The 15,119-nt window shown below is 37.8% G+C and overlaps 1 pseudogene; it reads left to right on the top strand.

Moving 5' to 3' along the window:
• The window catches only part of LOC133454430 (electrogenic sodium bicarbonate cotransporter 1-like), a 44,876-nt pseudogene that overhangs the window by 10,283 nt on the left and 19,474 nt on the right, over positions 1–15,119 (top strand).

Here is a 15,119-nt window from a genome sequence, read left to right as displayed (position 1 = left end):
AGTTAGGATATACAGAATTAAAAGTTTCAAGACGCCGTGAGGAGAGATGATATTCTTGCAGCCTTGTTAATGAGCATGTTTTAAACAGCACACACTTCCTGTGAAAATATGATAAATTCAGAGGTAGTAAAATTTACAGGTTAATTTTGCAGTCACAAAAAAGCGTAGCTTCTAAAATGTAAATCTTAAACAGTTTGTCACCAGACTAACATTCTTTAAAAAAAAACACAAATATTGGCTCCACGAGTGCTTTTTTTCCCCCTGATTGTTCATTCTGCCACAAGAATTCCTGATTATAATGTTAACACGGTGTGCAGTTGGCAGGAATGCCAAAGCAATTGATGCAGCTGGTATTGTGACGCCATTGGAAAGGTGGCGAATAATAACCATGAACTCAGTTTCGGGCCAACCAGGCACCCTGTGGTTCTGGCAGAAGGGTCTCAGGTTTAGTGACTCTGAAAGGATGGAAGTCCGGCTCAAAAACACCTTGTTGCATCTTTACATTTCTAGTTATCGAGAGTATCAACAAAACAAGGTGCCTCAGGATGGATTTGAAGATCAGTTTACTTTCAAAAGTAAAGTCTGGAGAATTAAGAATAGAAGAAGAATAGAGCTGGCCGGTTATATTTGGTCAATCTAGTCCATATCTGCAGGCTGATGGAACCAACAGATGAATGGAAAAGTCATCATCTCTGGTGGTGATTCCTAAGGATTTCCACAGTATTAAAGTTAAAAAGTACACTGGCTTCCCTTGGATGATATTTTTTGATGCAAAACCTGATTGTTTGAGATCAGTTTGAAAAGGAGAGCCCAGTGTTTGTAGACAGATGCCTTGGGTATTAGGACCTCACTACTGTAGGGTATTAATAAAGCACTTACTAATTTAGAGGATCGGTAATTTAATCTGTAATGTTTGTTTGTTGACATGGAGGGGGAGGTTTTATTTTTCATCTTCTCACCTTTCTTCTTCATGCCAATGTTGCAACAACCTGTCCATTCACATGCTTGACGCTGCAGACGCTATCTTGAGTAATTCCCTCCTGTGACGCAGTAATCCTCTGTGACATGTCACGCTCGGCTGTAAGCCTGAAGGTGTGCTTAGTCATCCAAAGGTGCCTTGATATCAGTTATTTGTTTGTTAATCTCTCCTAATATCAAAGTCTTACGAGGTGTGGTACATGGCCAAGGAACATACATTTGAAGAAGTAGCCTACACCAATAATGTCTGAATGCTTTTATTTCCCCATACTTTTTTTTCCAAAGCTTTAAGTTATTTTATTAGGGCCCGAGCACTGAGGGTGCGAAGACCCTATTGAAACTGAAGGAAATCTTTATTATTATTATTAACATTATTAATAATAATAATAATAATAATAATAATAATAATAATAATAATAATAATAATAATAATAATAATAATAATAATAATAATAATAATAATATTTTTGTTATTTAATTTAATTTAATTTTTTTTCTCGTTCTGAAAGATTGCAATTTGAGGCCTTTAACATATTGGAAAAGTGGCCGGTTTTTCCCAGAAATGTCTTTTCCCCATTAAAAGATTTTTTGTGAATGCCCATTCACTCAAGTCCACAATTTGGCACTAAACATCCAAAAATGGCACACGTAGTCATTTTGCATACAAAATCATACATTTAAAGCATACATACTTTAAAGCCTTCGATGATGACAACTTATCAAAATCGTTTGCATAATTTAAACAGTGTGGGCGTGACAGGGCTGCAAATATGCATGTTTTTCAGTTTTGCAAAATAGTAAAGTTTGATTTGATTTTTGATTTGTTTATTTGCACAACATAAAAAAACGGTACAAAAGTTTAAATGAACATAAAAAGCATGAAAATATGTGCAGGTGAGAAAGGAAGCCCTAAATGGGCTTATTCAAAGTTCTCACCAAGAAAATACATTGTATTGAAATAATAGCAAGAACAAAAAACAAGAAAACAAAAAAAGACAGCGTTCCAAAAAGATGGATATAAACAGACAATTTCTCGGTGTGCACGTGCAGAAGTGAGTCCAGAAGTGAGTTTGTGGGTGTGACATAGCCATGAGTGCGAGGGCCCGATCAACGCTGCTCGCAGCTTTAATTTAAGATTGTGGCTTGGTTCAGAGTGGGACCCTGTTGCACATTTATGTTGATCCGCAACCTTCTGCTTGGAGGGGAACCAACTTTATACACCGCACCATGGTCACCCTCCAAGTGGGATCTGTAGAACACTCATTTTGCCCCATTCCCATTCAGCACTCATGCATAACCATTGTGAGCAGTCACTTGGGGGCTACGATGGAACTCATGGAACCCCATTTTTCAGCCCACTTATATATCTCAGGTGGCGTTCACAAACACTTAATTTGAACTTTCTCATTACGGTTCCTTGACTACCTGAACTAAATATGTCTATTTAAAAGCCAACACTGTTGCCGGTTGTTCATCCCGTGAATCGGTATCAGACTGTAAACAAGCAGTGGGACACAAGTGGAAACACAGTTTAAACTGACCATGCCTCCCTCCCTTAACACGGACGCAAACTCATCATCCTGCATCTCTGCAGGAAATCCAAAGTGTAAACAGTCCTGTAAGGTTGATTTGAAAGCGCAGACCTCAGTGTACGATGAGCTACTGCTGGGATAAAACATTTTTCATGCTGAGCACTAGATCTCCTCAGTTTTTAAGGCTTTGATGATGTTGTCTCCTGACATTTTTAACCTTTATGCTCTTGCTACCTATTCAGGAAGCAATATAAAGGTGAATTGTGGGCTCTCATCCTCATATTCGGTTCCCTGAGTGTATCATGTGTGTCAGAGTTTGGATTTTCATTGATTTAAAGATCTGAAACCTCAGACGTTTCATGTTGAGCAAGCTGGTACCATTAAAAGGTCTGAAGACTGCACGGGGATGATGCCGAGCAGCACACGGTTTCCTAAAAGTGTCTCTGGAGCTGTGAGCTTGACCTTCACGTAGCTTAATATTAGAATTAATCGCAACAGTTCGAACTGTACTGGTGTAAAAACAACCATCCTAAATTAAGCTTTGGTGTTCTGTGTACTCAGGATTAAAAGGTTACACTCAGCGTTGTGTTATCAACCTGCAGGCTCCTGACTTGCACCTCGCACCAAGAAAGCTTCATTAATAGCCTCTTGTGTCTAGCCACTAAACACTGTTACACAATTTTCCAAGAAGTGTTAACACAAATAATTATTTTCTCTAAAAATAAATAACCAGTTATATGCAGGGTATAACACACAAGGATTCCCCTTATTGTGTAACAGATTTTTGAAGGCACTAAGCATGCAGATTGTTTGGGTTTGTTGTTGTGGAATTTTTTCTTCAAGGAAGAGGAAGTGAAAGATGAAGATTGCGTAAAAGCTGATATTATCTGTATGATTTGCTGAATCAGGTCATGGCAGTCCTTCTCAGAAGGAAGGCAAAATAGAAGCTCTTCCTCACGAGGGCGTGTCAAAGTATCTCTCTTTTCACTGTGATATAGTCAGAGGAGGAACTGTTTTTATGTTCACTGTGGATCAATGCATGTATTGTCTTGACGGGAGAAAAAATGTTTACACCTTAAGGAAGTGATTGTATGTGGTAGGGATGGGCGGTATGGACTAAAAAATGTATCACGATAATTTCTGGCATTTATCCCGATAACGATAAAAATGACGATAAAAAAATACCAATTCAACTCCACCTTTTTAACTATAAATCTATCACCACATTCAGTCTTTGGAGCCAAATCACTGCTCTAAAAGATACTAAATACTATACTACACCAATTAAATTGAATTGATAAAAGATCCCCGTTCCGCCATGTTTGCACAAAAACGCATCAACGGGAATTTATCTTTCTTTCTTTCTTTCTTTCTTTCTTTCTTTCTTTCTTTCTTTCTTTCTTTCTTTCTTTCTTTCTTTCTTTCTTTCTTTCTTTCTTTCTTTCTTTCTTTCTTTCTGTCTCATTTCTTTCTTTCTTTCTTTCTTTCTTTCTTTCTGTCTCATTTCTTTCTTTCTTTATTTCTTTCATTCTTTCTTTCAGGCTCATTTCTTTCTTTCTTTCTTTCTTTCTTTCTTTCTTTCTTTCTTTCTTTCTTTCTTTCTTTCTTTCTTTCTTTCTTTCTTTCTGTCTCATTTCTTTATTTCTTTTCTTTCTTTCATTCTTTCTTTCAGGCTCATTTCTTTCTTTCTTTCTTTCTTTCTTTCTTTCTTTCTTTCTTTCTTTCTTTCTTTTCTTTCTTTCTTTCTTTCTTTCTTTCTTTCTTTCTTTCTTTCTTTCTTTCTTTCTTTCTATCTCATTTCTTTCTTTCTTTCTTTCTTTCTTTCTTTCTTTCTTTCTTTCTTTCTTTCTTTCTTTCTTTCTTTCTTTCTTTCTTTCAGGCTCCTTTCTTTCTTTCTTTCTTTCTGTCTAATTTTCTGTCTCATTTCTTTCTTTCTTTCTTTCTTTCTTTCTTTCTTTCTTTCTTTCTTTCTTTCTATCTCATTTCTTTCTTTCTTTCTTTCTTTCTTTCTTTCTTTCTTTCTTTCTTTCTTTCTTTCTATCTCATTTCTTTCTTTCTTTCTTTCTTTCTTTCTTTCTTTCTTTCTTTCTTTCTTTCTTTCTTTCTTTCTTTCTTTCTTTCTTTCTTTCTTTCAGGCTCCTTTCTTTCTTTCTTTCTTTCTGTCTAATTTCTGTCTCATTTCTTTCTTTCTTTCTTTCTTTCTTTCTTTCTTTCTTTCTTTCTTTCTTTCTTTCTTTCTTTCTTTCTGGCTCATTTCCTTCCATCCTTTACATAAAAAACATCATCAACAGGAATTTATCGCCTTTACCGTGAGATGAAAAATTCTTACCGTGGGCAATTTTTTTGACGGTTTATCGTGAACGGTAAAATATCGACCAATCCTAGTATGTATATTGTTTCTTAATGTCTTTTGATTTTTGTGGCACTGAACAAGATTTTGTTTGTGGCCACAAAAGCCGTCCAAGCGCAAAAACTGCTTACAACCAAACAAACAGATATGTACTGTAATAGAGGTGGACAAATGAATTATCAACAAATCTTTTACTTTATCTGGAAATAAAGAAATATTATATGAATTCGCTTTTATATGGCAGGGGTTTTGTGGAATATGTTTGTGTTAGATGAAGTGAACTGAATCCCAGTTTTTGTTCATGTTGCTCCCTCTTAGCAGCTTTGACAACCACAGAGTTTATGTCAGGAACCAACTGGTCTTTGAACAAGAAAGCTTTCAGTCATCTTTGAAACAGTTCGACATTTTGTATTGTTCGTTTTTGATTAAAACAAAAAAACGAATAGTTGCGGTATGGTCCTCAAAAGCTTGTGTTTATCAGGTCTGTGACATCATGAAACTTCCCTAAGTAGCAAGATCCAAGTAGTGCTCGTTCCAACCCCCTACTAAGTATCAGTGGGTTCCAAGTTTGACCTTTGACTTGACCCATTTCATGACCCTCCATTTCTTCATTTTGAGACATTCCTTGTTGGATTTGCGAGCATTAAGATCATTATCCCACTGAAAGGTTTATTTCCAGTTCAAAATTATAGTCAGATGGACATGCATTGTCTTTAAACACACTTTTGACAGAATGGCTTTTTTTAAAAATGGTTATTAAAGATGTTAAGCTGCACAGAGCCTTAAATATCAAAGCAGCTTCTTATGATAATGTTTCCACTCACTCATCAGGTATGAGGTTATTTCCTGAAAACATCTCTGGTCTCTTTCAAAAAAGTCTACCACTGTTGTTGTTGTTGTTGTTGTGATGGTATCCCTGCTTCAGTCTAACTAAATTTACAATTTCAAAGGGCTGTTTTAGACCTTCTTCTCACACACATCATAAGAAGGCCAGGTTTGTCTAAATCTCGAATTGTAAACAAGTACGCTGAGACCCCTGACCACTATTTTAATTAATTTCTTTAATATTAGTATCAGTATTTTATATGGGGGCTGAGTTTGAGATCAAACAGAAGTCAATTTTAAGCAGTGTTGTAAAAGCAACTAAAATTTCACTTCTAGAGGGATACCACTGACATAAAATTGCAAAAGTGTCTTTGTGGTACTGTAGTATCATTTGAAAATCTTTTATAATCATTTGTCATACTCTCAGATAAAAACTAAAAATGTTTTGATGTAGCACACACCTCATTTTCAATAACAACTGCAACACCTTTTGTGTGCAAAGGGTTGGCTACTTATATATACTTATATAATTTTTATGTCTATGACTTAAGGCTTTTTTTAATTAATGCTATTAATGAAACCTAGTTAAATAATGTAAATATGCTGACAGAATCAACAATTTCCACAGGCTGTGTCCATTTTTTTTTTTTTTTTTTTTTTTTTTTTTCTAATAAAACAAAGTTTTGATTGACACCGCTAATATGATCCTGCACTTTTAGGCCTACTTGGAAGGTTATGACTGAAAATGTTGTTCGGTGTGGTATGGATGTTCCTCCAGAGGCCTCCAATTTCTGCCCCTTGCAGCTGACTATAGAACTCGTGACCATAAAAACCTGCTTTAAGGGAGAATCTGTGTAAGGGCCTTTGAGCCTCATATTGTATATCTTGATCCATCCATCCCTTATCTATACCTTCCCAGGATTCAAACCAGGAACCTTCTTCTGTTTTTCATCAGCTCCAGAATGACCTCAGATGACCGGAATCTTTTAACAGTTTTGTGAACATCAGAAGTAGGGCTGTTCGATTAATCGATTTTAAATCGTAATCGCGATTATGTAATTAGAACGATGTTAAAACGTGAAAATCGTAAAATCGATTTTTCACTTTTTTTTTTTTTTTTTTTTTTTACCTTGTCTGCACACATATTAATGATTGATACCATATTAATGATTGATGGAAATACCTCTCAATACCTGCGACAAGTGCCCCATCGGAGAGGCTCTTTAGTGTAGGAGGGGGCGTTGTAACATGCCACCGGGCATCCCTCAAGCCAGATGCGGTAGACCGGCTCGTGTTCCTTGCAAAAAACTTGCAAATGTGAATAGCAAATGTAATGAGTGACATTACACACCTCTACCTCCTTCATGGGTTTCATTATTATTTAGCATGGAAAGACCCAGTTTAGTTTAATTAGAAAATGTCTTGTTTTATTTAATTGGAAATATAACTTACTGTATGTTTGCAAGTGCTGATTTGCTGATTTTTTTTTTCAGAGATAAAACTTTATATTTTATTATATTTTTTAAAACTTTTTTTCAACTTATTTTACAGAGTTTTGCACTTTATTCATTCATTTTTGGTTTAATAAGAGCAAAGTTTGCACTTAAAGCCCAATGGGGCAAATGTTCGATAAAAAAAACAGCATATTTGAAATCATTTCTTTGCCTTTTGTCAATTCACAAAATAATCGTAATCGTAATCAAAAATCGGATTTTGAGAGAAAAAAATCGAGATTTTATTTTTGGGCAAAAATCGAACAGCCCTAATCAGAAGGGGATTGACTGAATTTATTGGGCCCTAACTTGCCTCTCTTTCCCTGCAGTTTCTCCAGCTGAGAGGATTCGCTTTATCCTGGGCGAAGAGGACGATGGTCCGCCACCTCCGCAGCTCTTCACAGAGCTGGACGAGCTCCTGTCCGTTGACGGGCAAGAGTTGGAGTGGAAGGAGACGGCAAGGTGAGCTGCAGGTGCAGGGCAGTATGTCTTAACAAGCAGGCGTACACCCCTCCCTACTGTTGAGTACTGTGGGCAGGGTATCCAGAAATTTCCTGCCTCACAATCCAAGAAGTGGAAACACAATCCATCACATTTTGTATGTGCTGGGAAGTAGGCTGTACTCTAAAATACACCCAGTATACTCTTATCTGATTGAGATTTGAAGTACCTATCCTGTGAGACCAGGAAAAGGCAGAAACTCCCACATGATCGGAACAGGACCTGCTGTTACAGTTCACAGACGCATGCATGAACTTTACTCCGGACTCATTTCACTTATTTCACACAGATGTCTGTATTGTTTGAAGCTGTAAAGAGCTGTTTTATTAGCCATTCTTGCCCACAGTGAGGGATATTCCTGCTTCTATCAAATATTTATTTATTTGATTTATTTTCACGAGTCATTCTAATTCTTTGTCCTGTTTCGGGAAGCTGAGAGTGGATGTGAATGAACTCCTTTAAGCCAGCAGTCATTTCTCTCTCAGGACGACGGCTGGTCACAGGCATGTGGATCACAGCCAGAGGGATGGTTACTCTATCCCTAGAGGAAACTCCATCCTCAGGCCTCAGGAGAATGGCTCTTTGTAGCGGTGACATGTGAGGCATTTATGTTTTTAAAAAGAGTCCTTGTCTCTTGAGTTTTAGCTTCAGGGCCAAGCTTATCTGCAGTGGCAACAAAGTCCTGTTTCTCTGACGGAGCCATGTGTGGTCTGAAAGTCGCGCTCAAGTGCCACAATGTTCTTTTTCAGTGACTCATTTTTTGTTTTTAAATGTTTCTTTTTTATCTACTCTCAACTCCTCACAAATTTTAAAATACATTGGGACTGTTTTGTGAAAAACAGATAAAGGAAGGATCAAACTCGTCCCTTTTTGGATTTTATCCACATTTTCTCTTTAAAGGAGCTTGAGGCCGGATTGTGGCAGGATTTATGAAAAAAATCTGTATACATTTTAAGTTTTCTAGTAATAATGTCAGATGAAGCGTTCCAAACCCAAAAGAATGAGCCTTCTAGTGTATCTCTCCGTTGCCTTGAACAGGCTGTGTGCTGCAAAATGTGCTGCAATTCGGTCCCGAATTTCCCGCGCTGGGCTGCGGATGTGACGTCACATGACGCTGCATGTGCGTTCTCCCCGTTCTCCCGTGCCGGTGTCGGTGCTTTTTTTTTCCCGGCTCCCCGTACGTGATGACGTTCCGTCTTGTGATTGGCTTTTGACCGTACGTGATGTAATAAAGCAAATCGATAATTTAAAATGTCTATTAGGATCAAAATATTTAACTGCTTACTGCTATGCAGCAAGCAAAAGATTGTTTACCCTATACTGTATATAGTAGGCTATTATTGTTCTCAGCTCACTGATGAATCTCCAATTGTCTAATGAAAATAGTCCCTAATAAATATTTTAACTCTAATATTTTTTTTAGCCTATGTCAGTAAGATCACTGATAATTCTGATAATTCCTTGTATATGTTTCTTCTCCCTTTTACCTCCACTATGATCTGCTGCTTCTGACTTTACAGAAGTGTATGTCTCTATATGTTCTCATTGTTGAATCTGTAAATGTCTAAGCAAAATAGTCATAATACATTATATAAATATAATTAAAAAAATGTAACGTCAACTAAGCGCTCACTGATTAATCCGCAATTGCCAAAAAAGACGTGAATGTGAAGACATGGTGAAAAACTACCTTCCTAGCTTAACATGGCAAAAAAATACCATCGCGGGGAAAAAATGCACACTTCCGGGGAAAATATTTCAGGCTGACACTTCCGGGGAAAAACATTGCAGCCCGATACAATCTGGTACCCACACCGGCTTCACTGTTGGCTGCAGTACCCACAACGGCCGTCATGGTGAAGGGTAGCGCTAGAGAGTCTCATTTCTTAAAAGGAGCCTCAAGCTCCTTTAAAAAAAAAAAATCCATCTTTTTTTTGTGCTCAAAACCATTTATTTAGGTGTTTTTGGCAGCACCACTAACTCAAAAACACCATCTTCAGACATCTATCTAACTTTGGGATATTTCCAGTCATCCCAGTCAGTTCAGCCATGGAGATTTGCAGCTGACAGTGAAATCATGGGTCCAAATCCGAATTGAATTAAATGTTCTTCCACACCAACTTCATGTCATGCTGCACTCTCTGTACCTTTTAGCAGGGGTGGAGTCCACCCCGTAAAGCCAGAGAAAAGTCACGTGTCATTTAAAAAGCCCCTATGCAGGTTAATTTCTATAAAAACTTAACCCTCCACCTGCCTGTCTTTCTCTGTCTAGATGGATCAAGTTTGAGGAGAAGGTGGAGAAAGGCGGTGGGAGCGTTGGAGTAAGCCTCACGTTGCCACGCTGTCTTTGCACAGTCTGATGGAGCTCAAAGCGTTCATTGAGACTGGCACGGTCATGCTCGACCTGGAGGCCTCCAGCCTGCCGCAGATTGTCGGTAAGCAGGGGTTGTCTGGACAAGAAAAGTACTATGCATAAATGTTTTGAAGAACCTGAGGATGAATTTGTCCCGTATCCCCCTGCAGAGATGATAACTGACAGCCAGATTGAGAGTGGTCAGTTGAAGCCAGGCCTGAAGGAGAAGATCATGTACACGCTGCTACGGAAGCATCGCCACCAAACCAAGAAGTCCAACCTGCGCTCTCTTGCAGATATTGGCAAGAGTGTCTCCAGCGCCAGTAGGATTTTTTCAAACCAAGAGAATGGTAAAAAACAAGACACTTCCACTTCTTATTTCTTACTTCCTTCTTAACGCTAATTTCAATTCTAGACTTGCACTTTCTTATACAATCTTTTACTTCTTTTGTCTTTTCTTTGTCCTCTTTCTACATCTCCTTTCTGCTTTTATCCCCTCCTTCTTCTCGTTCTTCACTTCCTGACGTGGTGTATCTGGGGCGTAGCAGCACGCCACCCCCTCGAGCACCCCGTGCCTTCTTCAACTCCACGACACTCCATTGAATCATGTGATGTCATGAGGAGCTCTAGCATGGGATACCTCTGTAAGTGAGGTCATGGCCCTCCAGCTGAAAGCTGCCATTGTTGGAACATGTAGTCCCTCAGATAAAGTAGCACGTGTGGCGATAACGTAGTGTTGAAAAATTGTGGGTTTTTTTTTTTTGTTTAATTTTACAGCTTTACAAACTTAGGCAAATGTGGGAACGGCCTCGATGTGCTTGGCTAAATATTTATTTGGCAACAGAAAGTTAAATGTGCGCAGACTCTTTTCTCATCTTCTGTGGACAGTGGATGAGTAGATGGACTATAATCAAACAGAGTTACGAAGCTTACGCTCTCACTCATTTCCCAGCATCTGCCTGCTGCATGTGTCTGCAGACTTTAGACGTCCCCTCTCATCGGAGGACTGAATGGACAACCATCTGGCATCAGTCCTAAAGCTTAAGCCTTTCCACATTTAGCCGATGTTTTCTGGCTGTGCATGTGCTTTCCTCCTGCCTTTTCTTTTTTCTTACTCGTACACCCCCCTCAGCCAAAGATGCCTTGTTTGTTCTCTTTGATCCTGACGGTATCTCACCTCTCTGCAGGTAGCCCAACCACTGCCCACCGAAACCTCACCTCCAACAGCCTGAGCGAATTCTCTGACAAACCAGAAAAGGATCAGGTGATACACCAGCATCTCTCTTTGTTGTTATGGTGTGAAATGGTGAAGAAAAGAAGGCAGTCCCATCTGCCTGAGTTTATGGAAATTAGCAATTTTTTTCCATCTACCCTAAAATGTGTTAAGATTGGAGATCATCCTTGTCTTCCCCTTCTAGCCTAGGTTAGCATAGTTCCTGGAAGTGGATTGCTAAATGAGAAGCAGCAATCCTTTACAAATACATTTAAGGGACTTTGTTTCACTACCGGAGCCAAATACTTGCCTGCAGCAGCACTGGTGCCAGGTGGCGTTGTGTGAAGTCTATCAGCTTCCAAACCCTTTTTGAGCTTCATCTGTGTTTTTCTGGATTGAAAAATGATGCATCTGGATCATTATCAGTCATCATTATCTGATGACTACTTTACTCAACATTTTTTGTATTTGTATTTATTTATTTAGCACAATTTTAAAAAAAATAGTGCAAGGAGGGAACGAAGCCCAGAGGGCTTGTACAGAGTTCCACTCCCGTCATCTCCTGTAAACAGAAAATTAAATGTACAAACATAGGAAAACTCTAATTATAAACATGAAAAGAAAACAAGGATACATAATAGAGAATACATTGAAAAATTAGGACATGAGATGTTTTTTTCAGCAATTTTTTGAAGGATATAAATGACAATGTGGACCTCAGAGACATATCTAAATTGTTCCAGAGTTTAGGACCTCTAAATGAAATATTAAACTGATGAAAAGATGTTCGACAGAAGGGTAAATGTAGATTGACACTGTGTCTAGTTGAGTATAAATGCAAGTCAGATGAAAAACTAAAGAAATTATGAAAGGTGTCCGGAAGATCTTGCTTATTGTTGATAAACTTGTGCACAAATAAACATGAGTGAAAAACATTGAGTTTATGAATGGGTAATATAGAGTATTTTTTGAACAGAGGTGCGGATGGATTATGTCTATTGGACATTGTTGACAGTTACTTATATAAACATACAGAATTTTAGCCACAGGGTCATTTTCATCTTTTGTCTCGTGGATAGGTTGATGGTCCCTAATAAAAAGAAAAGAAAAATCAATTTGATAAAACAATTGTGACAATAACAACATACAGGTTAGAGTATTGTGATACATGTAGCAGTTTTGATTTTCCACCAACCATATTTTCAAATGGTAACATGAGCTAAGAACTGAAAGGTCATGTTTTGTGCTTCGTATTGAGTTCCCTGTTAGAGAGACGCGATAGGAGAAAACCTACGCTTTTCCTAAGTGGGACAGTACAATCATCTCTAGAGTCTGCTCCGAATGACCCCTTTGAATTCTTGCAGTAGAGGTGGAGCTGAACCATGAAAGATTTTATATACTAAAACACTGTTTTTTCCAGTTTAGCAGTTCATATTTCTGCAACATATGACAGTGATGGTGTGTTTTTGGTTTCCTATCTAAAACTATGAAGGCTATGAAGCCTGTTTGCATGCTGTTTCCGTGGGTTTTTTATTGTTGTTTTACAAGCTAATGCGGAACTTGTTATGGACTGGGTCGTGTGATTAAAAAACAACAACTTCAAAGTTGGCTTTGCTGACTCAAGAATTACGTTGTTTCTGATGTACAGTATATAAAACTGGATAGGTTGAATCTAATTTTGTGGAAGATCTCTTTAACATGATGCTAGAAGCTCAGTTGCGGGTCAAAAATCACACCCTAGTATTTGAATCGTTTGAACTAATTTAAGCTTTCTTCCCTGCACCAGGATATCAGGATGTGCATCAGTATTTGCCCTTATTGAAAGAAATGTACAGTCTTAGACAAGCTGAGATGTAGATGGAAACCCTGCAGTCAGTTTCACACATTACCCATGGCTGCTTTTAACTGTTGAGCAGCGTAGCTTTTGTCTTTTGTACATATAGAACAGCATTGTGAGCATACAGTTAGCAGATTACAGTTGGTGAAAAGACACTTCAAAAATCGTTGATGTATTACTTAAATAACAGGGGCCCTAAGTAGGAATGGGCGATATTTTTACCGTTCACGATAAACCGTCAAAACAATTCCCCACAGTAAGAATTTGTCATCTCGGGGTAAAAACAATAAATTCCCGTTGATGACGTTTTTGTGTAAAGGAAGGAAGGAAGAAAGGTAGGAAGAAAGAAATATATGAGCCTGAAAGAAAGAAAGAAAGAAAGAAAGAAAGAAAGAAAGAAAAGAAAGAAAGAAAGAAAGAAAGAAAGAAAGAAAGAAAGAAAGAAAGAAAGAAAGAAAGAAAGAAAGAAAGAAAGAAAGAAAGAAAGAAAGAAATTAGCCTAAAATGAAAGAAAGAAAGAAAGAAAGAAAGGAGCCTTAAAATAAAGAAAGAAATATATGAGCCTGAAAGAAAGAAATGAGCCTAAAAAGAAAGAAATTAGCCTAAAAATAAAGAAAGAAAGAAATATGAGCCTGAAAGAAAGAAAGAAAGAAAGAAAGAAAGAAAGAAAGAAAGAAAGAAAGAAAGAAAGAAAGAAAGAAAGAAAGAAAGAAATATGAGCCTGAAAGAAAGAAAGAAAGAAAAAAGAAAGAAAGAAAGAAAGAAAGAAAGAAAGAAAGAAAGAAAGAAAGAAAGAAAGAAAGAAAGAAAGAAAGAAAGATAAATTCCCGTTGATGACGTTTTTGTATTGGTATTTTTTTTATCGTTATCGGGATAAATGCCAGAAATTATCGTGATACATTTTTTAGTCCATACCGCCCATCCCTAGCCCTAAGACGGATCCTCATGGAACTCCAAGATTGTTCCCTGTATGTAACGGCTTATAAGATTGGTGCATTTCATTTTACATATTTATTTCTACAAAAGGTGAAAGCACAAGTCCCAACATAATTTTGGAGATGGTTGGATGTTTATTTTGTCTTACAGGCTAGGTGTAGCAGTCTGCTTTCACAGCTATGCTACGCTAGGCCAGGGTGGCTTTGAAATGTCAGTGTGGTGACAGATACGCCGGACATAGATAAGAACATAACAGAAGCAGTTAAACTGTAACATTTGTTAGTGAAACTGTAGTTCTGTCAGAAACACGGTGGCCTTTGACATTTTACATCAAGACCTTAGTTAATAATTTCCCTGCAGTTTACATCCACAATCTACAACTATATCAAACCCACCTACCTACTGTAACATAATGCAGGTGACCCATGAGGTAGAAAACAAGGTTTCAACCAGTCCCATGTACAGACACAGCACTTGGTTTTGCCTCACAGTCTCCAAAAGTGATGGGTCTGTGGGTAGTGGGGTGGGCCCGTCTTCATGGATCAGGCATGTTCTGGCACATATGCTGCAAATGCCACTCAGATCAGGTCAAAGCCTCATATTTCTTGAGCTTTTTTTTGTACTTCTCCTCCCATTAGCGATTGTTCCTGCCAAGCTGCGGGGGTACTTTGAGTGCAGTAATGTTTAAGAGGGTACTGTATGTCCAAGGAACATCGCAGTGAAGGCCATGATTCAAAGGTTCCTTGTAAAGCAACATCTGTGTTATTCATTACACATTTGAACGTTGGTAATATGGTGACTTATTCACCTTTTTGTGCATTTATTCTTTCACCAGCCCCTCTTTGTAGACCTTGCATATACAATGTAGTAAATGTATTTATTGGATGGTATAAAATCAAGCTGCTGTTCAGTAGGGATAGGGACTAAAAAATGTATCACGATAATTTCTGGCATTTATCCCGATAACGATAAAAATGACGATAAAAAAAATACCAATTCACCTCCATCTTTTTTAACTATAAATCTATCTCGCTCTCAAATCCGCCATGTTTGTTACACAAAAAACGTCATCCACGGGAATTTATCCTTCTTTCTTTCTTT

The sequence above is a fragment of the Cololabis saira genome, chromosome 11, assembly GCF_033807715.1.
Source record: "Cololabis saira isolate AMF1-May2022 chromosome 11, fColSai1.1, whole genome shotgun sequence".
NCBI lineage: Eukaryota > Metazoa > Chordata > Actinopteri > Beloniformes > Belonidae > Cololabis > Cololabis saira.
This window is presented reverse-complemented; position numbering and strand designations above follow the sequence as displayed.